Source organism: Python bivittatus, unplaced genomic scaffold (genome assembly GCF_059951505.1).
Source record: "Python bivittatus isolate LINGU-HERP-01145 unplaced genomic scaffold, Pbiv_v1 ctg000680_np1212, whole genome shotgun sequence".
In the NCBI taxonomy this organism is placed as follows: Eukaryota; Metazoa; Chordata; class Lepidosauria; order Squamata; family Pythonidae; genus Python; species Python bivittatus.
Genome location: NW_028277095.1, coordinates 8,089,715 through 8,099,713, shown reverse-complemented (window position 1 = coordinate 8,099,713; position 9,999 = coordinate 8,089,715). Strand labels below are relative to the sequence as shown.

General features: G+C 43.9%; 1 protein-coding gene across 1 annotated transcript in view; it reads right to left on the bottom strand.

Annotated features, from left to right (window-relative positions):
• The window catches only part of ANTXR1 (ANTXR cell adhesion molecule 1), a 163,680-nt gene that overhangs the window by 6,604 nt on the left and 147,077 nt on the right, over positions 1-9,999 (bottom strand). The window lies entirely within an intron of this gene.

Here is a 9,999-nt window from a genome sequence, read left to right as displayed (position 1 = left end):
TTTTTGTATTACTTTATTCTTGTATTCCTGTATTCTTGCATTCTGTGTTCATGTACCATTGTATTTTTGGGGGCCCTGTTTTGTTGTGTTGCTTATAAGATTGTCTTAGTCTGGGCTGTCTGCACGGTTTTATCTGTTTTTATGGATTTTTCAGTTTTGTACGCCAGCCGGAGTCCATTGGTTGGGTGGCTATAATAAATTCCAATAGATATATAGAGGTAGAAATAGAGACGAGAGAGAGAGAGAAACAGAGATGGAGATGGAGATTCAGACAGACAGATAGTTCCTCATTTGAAATCAGACATTTTTCATTCCAGACAGCAAAAGAAAGTGTTTAAACGATAATCTCAAGACATCCCTAATTTGGTATTTTAGGTTTCCCCACTCAGTCTTGGGGACTTGGCCATGGTTTCTCTAAGGAACAAATGTGCATCGGCATAGGATGCCTTGAGGTGACAGTGGTGGTGGTGGTGGGGGTATCATTGAAAAGGTCCTTGTGCTACTGGCCTCTCAGAGTCCCTTCATGACTTTATGGAATAGTTGATGATCAGCATCAGTTTTGGAGTCTTTTGGGAAGGCTGTTAAGACCCGTCCAGAGGCTCTGTGACAGCTGATATCATCTCACATCACATCCTATCTCTCATCACATCTCATATATCGTATCAATTATGTCTCATTGCATTTCCAATATTTGTAGACCACCCCAAGTGGTGAGACTCTAGGTGAAAAACTACAAAGCAAAAAAAAAAAAAAAAAGGAAAAATGTAATTAATGAAGCTGATCATGAATACCCAAGATGGGCACCCGTGATCAGTTTAGCCCAAAGGCACAATGGCATAAAACTGTTTTTACTGCCTTATGAAATGCATGTTTTTCCATACATTATTATTTGTAATATTGCCTAATCTACCCAGTTTTTTGCAAACAACTTCCTTGCTATATTTCATTTTTGTATGCTACTGTGATGAATATATGCATTATTGCAGATACTCCCCAATACGTTAAAAAAAAAAAAAAAAGGTGAACTGCATTGCAAAATTCTAAAACATAAGTTTCTGTGCCTGGATTGTTAGAAAACAGTGCAGGGTCACACCAAGCTCTGATGCCAACAGAAAAGCTGATGGCAAATCTGAGGTATGGAGGGCCTGAACTGCAAGGAAAATGTTGTGGATCAGATCAAACAGTATACAGGTGGGCCTCGCTTACTGACCACTCATTCAGTGACCGTTCAAATTTACAACAGCGCTGAATGAGTGGAACTCATACTTATGGAAGGTCCTTGAAGTTGCGGCCGTCACAGCATCCCCAAGAACACATGATCGCCATTTGTGGCCTCCCCTGCTAGTTTCCCACAAGCAAATCAATGAGGAGACTGGCAGAAGTTGGAAGTTGGAAGTTGTGGTCGTGTGAAGTCCTTGCTTAATGACTTATGGTGATTTGCTTAACAACAGTAACTGGGGACTGCCAGAACTGCCGTTGCTACGTGGCACGCTCGTGTAACATCTTGCTTTATGACTGCATCGCTTAGCGATGGAAATTCCAGTCCCCATTACCCTTGTTAAGTGAGGACTAAGGAAAAAGCCCGGGAAGGGATCCCCCTAGTTTTCCAGAGACTAAACAGAGAGGAGGGGAGAAATGCTTTCAATCTTGCAAGACTCTCTTAGTGTAACCTTACAATAAAGATAGAATCAGTACTCCTGGGGGTGCTTCTTGTCTGGACTACCTCGAAGGGCTAACCATTTTTGACCCCCACACCATGCAGATACCCCTGTTGCCACGTCTCCACGTGGGCCAGTTCAGGGCAGCCCTGGTCAAATCTCTTCCTCTTTGGCCCCATTTATTCCGTCTGGCGAAACCCCTGCTCACGTTCTTCCGTCACCAGGGCTCCCCTTAAGGGATCAGGGGTCTCGGACCTGAGGACTGGCTGGGCTGGAAGGACGCAGCCTGTGGTCAACTCAGGGCAGGACCGAGCAGAGGGAGGTCGCCCACAGCCCCCTCTGATGCACTTAGTCCATAGACAGGCTGGCCAAAGATTCCCCGTCTGTCCTTGGCTGCATCCGTCCTTCACAGCTATGGCTGATCCACCAACGTGTTAACTGGCGAAGATGGAGAAACTCCTTGTCTTTGGGCGTCCTGCCCACTGCGCTCCGGGAGTCACGAGGCAAAGCGGGGCCCTCAATTTGCCTCTTGCTCTGCAGGAGCGTTTGGTCAGGACTAGGTCTCCTAAGCCTTTGTGTCCTGAGCCAGGAAATAACATCTGGATCTCCACACTTCTCTTTGCCTCGAGCAAAACAAAACATGGCAGTCAGCAAACGGGACCGACACGCCCAGACCCACCTCTTCCCGCTGGCCCCTGAAGGGCAGCTCAGGAGGAACGAGTCCAACGCTTCCATCAAGGTGGGTTTCTTTATTTATGTCCAGATTTTTAATCATGAAAAAACGATAGCAGCAGGCCAAGCAGAAACAAAAATGCCTGAGTTTGTTTTGCCTGCAAATCTGCTCGGCGGGAACAGCAAGAGCCCTTGGGTTCATCCGACGGGAGCTCCTGACGTCCTCTGCAAAATCGAATCAAATGTTCCTAGAACGCAGGGCTTTCCAAGGTTGGGTCACCCAAGCAGATGCGGCTCTTCTCACACAAAGCCAATAGTTGAGCAGCAGAACTTGGACCCAGAATGTAGGAACAAAGACAGGGTGGGTTTCTTGGGGAGGCCATGATTAGAAAGCAGAGAGGAGACCCCGAGGGCTCCAACACAGGCGCTGTATTTTACACACAACAGCAATTTGCACCCAGAGCGGAATGTGACTCTGCCGGAGGGGAAAGAACAAAGCCGTCTCAGGATGAGCCAGGTCAGGTGCCACTGCTGGGTCCCGGTCCACCTTCCAACAAATGAGATGTGACTTCACCCCATTCTGAGCTCTGGCTTGGTTTCGACACCATTTTTCTTCTTAGGGGAAAAAATCCTCTGCTTCTCAGGAGAGGATCGTAGAGCAGAGAAAGGCCAGGGGAAATGGATCCAGTTGTTACTGTGGGAGAGCTCATGACAATTATTTGGAGGTAGTTCGGAGTTGGTTGAAGGGGGAAAGGGCCCATCTACAACGCACAGGTGGCTGCTGGAAGAAAAGCTGGCCCTGAGCTCTGCTGTGGACTGCCTCATCCTGGGACTAGCTACCATGACCTACAAAGGAGAGGCCAGAAGCGAGTCGAGTTAATCCCATATAAGGCTCAGCTTTCACATCTAAACAAAGGGTGGAGGTTGCATCAGCAAACCAGGAAGAAGAACCAGCAGGGGTGTCCCCAGGTTTGGTCAAAAACGTCGAGATGGCACTCCTAAAACAGGCAGAACTTCAATCACGCCATTGTGGTCACCATCTTGACTTTTTTTAACCATACCCTGGGGATTCCCTTGCCTCCCCTCCCCAGGTATACTACCATCTTTGCCAAAGGAAGCTCAACACACGAAGGGTAAAACTGGACACACAGCTGCACGTGTGTATGACCAACAGCAGAAAAGCCAAGTGAGAATGAGAAAGAGAGCAGGATTAGGAACCATTCCAAGGATTTCCTCTAGGAAATCTCCACTAATCCCGTGTCCTTGGCTTTCCCCCCATTTAACTGCTCAAAGGAAACGACAAGCTGTTGCGGTGTTTGGACCTGTTCCAACATGCAGAGCGTAAGGTGTCATTTTGGTACGTTTGGGGAAAGAGAGCGCCCCAGCCAGAACTGCAAGAGTTTTTGCAGTTAAAGTCAGAGGGCATTTCTGCCCCCCGCTGAGATCCAGATGGCCCCCACCCCGCTAGCCTTCCGGAAAGTCTTCCAAACCTGTTTTGTCCCCTCAGGTAGTGAAGCCAGGATGTTAGTCGGGGCTGGTATGTAGGGTTTACGATGTGTGACAGGAGTGGGAACCTTGGTTGTATTGCAATACGGTGCATTGTATTTTCATTTATTTTGTGTTGTTTTATGTCTTTGCTGTCCAGAGCCACTAGCGGGAGATGGGCAGCCTTATAAACTCTTTAAACAAACGAACAAACCAACAAAGATATAAATATATAGCTAAAATCATCCCTGGCTAGGTCCCACCACACAGCACCGGTTGATCTCATTTCTCCCCCTTGGAAATTCTTGTATTGTGAATTGAGCTTAGAATAATTCGGACAGAGCCTTCCGCACTTTGACTCAGCAACAATAGTCTCCTGGAATCTGACAGAGAAGCCACAATTCTTGCGTGTCCAACATACACCTGTACGCGAAGGTTCGTCCCAGAACCCTTTTTGCAAAAGAGCAGTGCTTCTCAATCTCAGCATGCTTTAAGATGGGTGCAATTCCCCAAGCAGCAGCCTGCAGAGCGTCGGACGGGCAGAAAAAAGAAAAAGCCAGGAAAAAGGCAACAAAGACAGTAATAAAGAGGTGGCTTCCAGCCTTCACCATGCTGAGGATAAGCTAATATACTAACTTTTCACCCTCTTTTAAAGTTACAAATAAAAACACTCTCCTCCCCATAGCCTAACTCTTGTCTATTTGCAATCCAGAAATGGTCCCGTTTGCAGTCCTGGCTCAGCAGAAAGTCCAGTAGGAGTCACCAGAAATATCAAACAAATAGTTTATCCCTGGTCAAATAGTCCAATGTTATATTCCTTCCTTTTGCTCTGCACAATCTTGACCTTTGAATTCTTCCTACGGCATCGCAGGATTTGATCGTTCATCACTCTTTGGCATTTAAAAGGAGCCTTCAAAGCTCTCCCCAGCCTCCTTTGTAAATCTCATAGAGAGGCATCGTCCAGGAGTTCTTGTCGCGGCTGTTCCGCGTCCAGATCCTTTTCTTGATTTGTCTTTTGCGTTCCCATTTTGGTCATCTCAAGTTTGTTGCCTTCCATGCCTTCAAACTCTATAATGTCTATGTCAGGTAAAAGATTTTAAACATTTTTCTCATTATCTTCTAAAAGTTTATCCATTGACATCTGTAACCTTTCTGAGATATTCTGTTATTAATATTTCAGTCCAGGTTTCAAAAAACTCTTTAAGATAAAAGTTCTAGCTGGCTTAGCCATTTTCACTCTTTTCTGCCTGGTCCTTTAGTTCCATCCAGTGTCCACGTGCACCCTCCATGAAGCCTCAGTTCCTAATATGGGTTTAGTTCTGTTTCAGTCATTTCCCATGAGTATATTATTTCATTATATATTTATTTTTCAAATCTTATAGCAAAGATAATCAATATTCCAAAGCTCTCTGGTCTCCCAACCTGTTTAAAACTTTTTAAAATTAAAATCCTTTTTTTTGCTTTTTGCCAATTGTATATTATTTTAAATTCTTAAGTCTCTTTTTAAAAATTTCTTAAATCCGAAGAAGGTAAAACTCACCAAGCGTCAAATTAAACTGACTGTTTTGAAGGTCTCTAATATCCATAAAGTGGTAAAATTGAACATTTCCAAATGGGATCAGAAAGTGAGTTTGGCTGGCTTAGTATCCTTATGAAAGGCTCTGCTGCTGCTGAGAGCGGAGATGTCGTCTTCCTCAGCTCCTGGCACTCAAACCCAAGGGAGACTGCAGTTTTACGGTCTCCTCGCAAGGAGCTGCCATTCAGAGCACTTGTGGGCGATCTCCCGAAATTTCGTTCCCCAGAGAGATTCGAAGGACAGATCTACTTGCTGGTCTTTCGTTCTTCACAGTGGTCGTCTCCACTCGTTTGCGGAGTTGTCTTCAGTCAGCCGTGACTCGCAGCAGAAGCCCAAAATGCCTGGGATTTTGAAGAGTCTTTCACCAACCCAAATGACTAAAACTAACAGCTTAAGAAACCGTTCATAGCGTCCTCCTGTTTGGCCAGTGAGATTTCCCCAGGAGGCTCAGCAATACAAAATGAGGAATCTGGGTCACTTTTTTTAACCCTTGACTTGCCATAGTCTCTGTCCCCTCTCCCCTTTTCCAGTTTTATTGTTTTTTTCTTCCTACGCTGCTCCCAAATTCCACTAGAACAGCTAATGTCTGGATTGATTTTCCTGTGGCTGCATTATGTGCTGCAGATCTCAAGCAAAGAGGAAAAGAGACGGTGCTGCAAATCTTTGCACGCACAGAAACGTCAATCACTTTGCAACCATTCCTGCTGAAGAGAAAGAAGAGGTAAGTTTTGGGGAGGAGAATCTCGTGCCCCCTTCTTCAGACCAGTGTCCTTCCATTTTCATGCCTCTTTGGCCTATGGAGATATGGGACATTTTCCATCAACGACAGATGTCTCTCATCGGTCACTAGCTGCTACAGGGTCTGAAGATTAGCAAGCCGCATGAATAAGAAGAGCAGATGAATACAGTCATGCCACCCTCAAGCACTGATTTACATACATTCACACATCTTCCCATATACTACCTTTTGAAGGTCTTTTTTAATCAAAGCCCTTATTTATCAGCCTAAGTGCAGACATACAGAGACACCCACCAAACTATTTTCTTTTGGGGTAAGCAGTATTATGCATAGTGGAGGAAAGGAGTAAGAAACAGGAAGTCAAAGAAATTAAAGCATGAGATAAGAAAAGGAAAGGAAAGGAAATCTACTTAAATCTACACCAACCCTGTTCACCACACTTCTCCATAATGTTCTATCCTTGCACACCATCCTTGCTTCATACATTGCCTTTTCTTCTTTAAACTTCTCACCTCTTTGTAAATATCTCACCAGCTTCATCCATCTATGACATTCTTAGTGTCCCCTTCTTTTTGACTCATTCACTCTTCCTTCATATATTTGTTTTACAATTCAGTCCTGCTCATCTCTCCATATAATCAAACCATCTCAACTAGCAATGGTCACTCACTTTTGTATTCAATCCACGTTTATTCAACACCCGTTAATTCTTGACCTTATCTTCTCTTGTTTTGTTCCAGACATCTTCTTGAAAACCTCATTCCCACTCCATTCAATTTATTTTTATGTTGCTCCTGATAATCCCCAGCTCTCGCTTCCATGTATCAAAGTGGCCCAGCCATTTTAACTTCTTTTGGCAAACATTCACTCTGCCCAACAGATTATATATTATCCCCTGTCTTTCTACCAGCATTTGGACACTTTTAAATTTCTCCATCCATTTTCCTTTCTTTAGAAAATAGTGTATACGTTCATCTGCTTGCTCTCATAACCCTCTGAAACAGAACTACTTTGCTGTATGCATTAGATGCAGTACATTAATTTTCAGGTCTATTCTCTTGGTTGCATCACATAATCTATGTGAATATTCTCTGCAAATGATTCAAGTTCTCACCTAGCAACACAATATTATCTCCATACAAAAGTACACTGACATTTAATGGATCAATGTAAACAATATTAATAATAATAGCAATAACGCTTAATAATTATAAATGGTTGTTAATTATTAATTAATTAATATGCCCAACCAATACCATCATTTATCCATAAATGCATTGAACACATCCTTGTCTTCTTCCTGTTTGACTACTGAACCATTTCTTAAGCATCCAATTTATTCTCCCACCTGCTTTCCTTCCACCACATGCCACTCTTACCGCAATCAGCAGTCAGTGTTCACCTCCGTGCTTATGCAACACAATCTGATTACCAAGCACCGCTGGAGTCTTCACCCATGCTGAGCACATCACACCACCGCTCCATAAGCAAGTCACGTCCGCATTTTAATATTTCTCCAGCAATACCTACAGCGTTGCCATTTTGCAACATTTTCACAGCATTTATGACTTCCATCATTTTTTTCTTGGTCACTAACATTTGTGCCGTACGTTTAAATGCTACTCTTTGAGATATGATTATCTCTAAAATCCTCCTCCCAACCCTCCCCCATTTCAATCTTTTCGTCACTTTTATTCTCAATTCCATTTATTCTGCGAAAGACTCCTTGTTTTGCCCCCTTCCAAAACAACTCTTTCTCATCCAACTCACTCTTCCTTTTCTTTGCCACCTTAAATACCAACTTCTCCTGGCTCTCTTCGCCTACAGTCAACCATTTTTGTCTACAGCTTTTTCTCATCCTAATCTTTTGCAGCAATCATTCTCGTGTGCGTTTGCCTCATGCACGGCCCCTTTTGCCTCACCACCCCACCAACCATCCTCTTTCAAGCTCCCCGTGAATGTAGCTCCACGCATTTCTGGGGCACTTCATAGTTTTCTGGGGCACTTAGTCTTTTCGCTCTGTTCCAAGTAGTTCCCACATCTCTTTCATTATGTCCATTTTCCATTCCTTCTGCAGAGAGAGTAATTTACCTGACTCTCATACTTTTCTTCCTGCAGTCAATCTTTCATCATAACAATCAAATCAATCATGCTTTTAGATTTATAGTCATTCTTTTTCCATGTGTACGTAGGAATAGGCTTATGCTGAAACCATGTACTTGACATAAGCCAACTAACCTTTTCTAAGCAGATACTCACGAAAGAGTCCCCATTCTCATTCATTCTTGGGTCTCTGAATGGTTCAATCACTTTTCCTGAACTCTTTCATCTCATTCCCACCCATCCATTCATGTTGTTCCTAGCCTAATTCAATCATAAAGCCTGGTCAACTGCAAATTTAAAATTATACATTACAAGATGAAACCAGACTGCACACTAACAATTTCGGACACTTAAGCTAAATTCTGAGTGATTAAAACCATCCCGAATAAAAGAGGGCTAGGAAACAGATGCCGAGAATTGGTGGGCCTTCAGGAGAAGATTCTGGTGCAGCCATCAGAAATGTCTCTTGGTTTTGATGTGGATTGTGCCCAGAAGTTGCTGAAGACTTTCTTTGTAGGTCTTAGGCACACGTTAAATTAATTTTGTGCAACTGCAGCACTGCCATTATCGGTAGCGTTAAGAAAGTATTTGAAATGTAGAAAATAAACTCATGTTTTGTACCATATCTAATGGAGCTTTCCGGTACTGGACTAATATTGTCTCCAGCATCCAATGATAATATACAATTCATATAAAAGAAAGGCGACCTTCAGTTTCTGTAACACATCTTTGCTTTGTTAGTTTAGGTTTTGGTTGTTTTAGGATTGGGAAAGAAGTAACCGTTTTCTGAGTTGGTGAGAAATCTTAAACACTACAAATAAAAACAGTTTGGGGCGGAAATGAAAAAGGAAGTAATGCCCGGGTCTCACTCACCCTCTTATTAAACGTTTTAAATATACTTCCTTATACCTTTTAATGGCAACTTATAGTTGTCCATTGCTGTTACATGTTTTTGAGTGTGTGTATGTTTACACACACACTTCTAATGGATTAGTTTAACGCAGTGTTGTCCAAACTTGGCCACTTTAAGATGAGTGGACTTCAACTCCCAGAATTCCCCAGCCAGCATGGCTGGCTGGGGAATTCTGGGAGTTGAAGTCCACTCATCTTAAAGTGGCCAAGTTTGGACAACACTGCTCTAAAGAGTCGAGTTAATCGATTCTTTCCTAATAATCTGCTTTGATCCCAGGATCCCACGTGTGGCCAATCCCTTCGAAGGACAAGTGATGGGGGAGTGTGAAATTGAAATGCATGTCCCCCAACACTGCCTTTAGGGGTGTCCGTGGGGGAGGGTGCAACTCTGCAAAGAAAGCCCTGTCCCCTCTTTATCCCTGCTGTATGTGCACCACACATGAAAAAGGATGGGGAAAGGGCGCCATCTTGACTTTTTTGACACCTCTCTCTCCGGAGGATGCCTCTGGATGCTTTGAAGTTATTTTTCCACAGCTGGCATCTGGGCAGCGGGCTGAGCAAACAGAAGAGTCATCTGGGGTAGAGCTGCACATTTTCCTATCGGCACGCACTGCCTTACTCGCTTCACGCACACGGCATGGCCCAGCTGTTTTCCCAGTAGCATCTTCCTTCAAAAATCAGTCAGAAATTGTTTTTTATGCTGTGTCTGTTGCTAAGCGCAGCCTGTTTCCACGTTGTGCAATTAAGCTGTGCAATTGACAAAGGGGTAGGATATGGTCCGGCCGGGTTTTCAGAGGGGGGAGCGGAACTGGCCAGGGAGCAGCCAGGGGGAAGGAAGGGCTGCCCCATCTCGG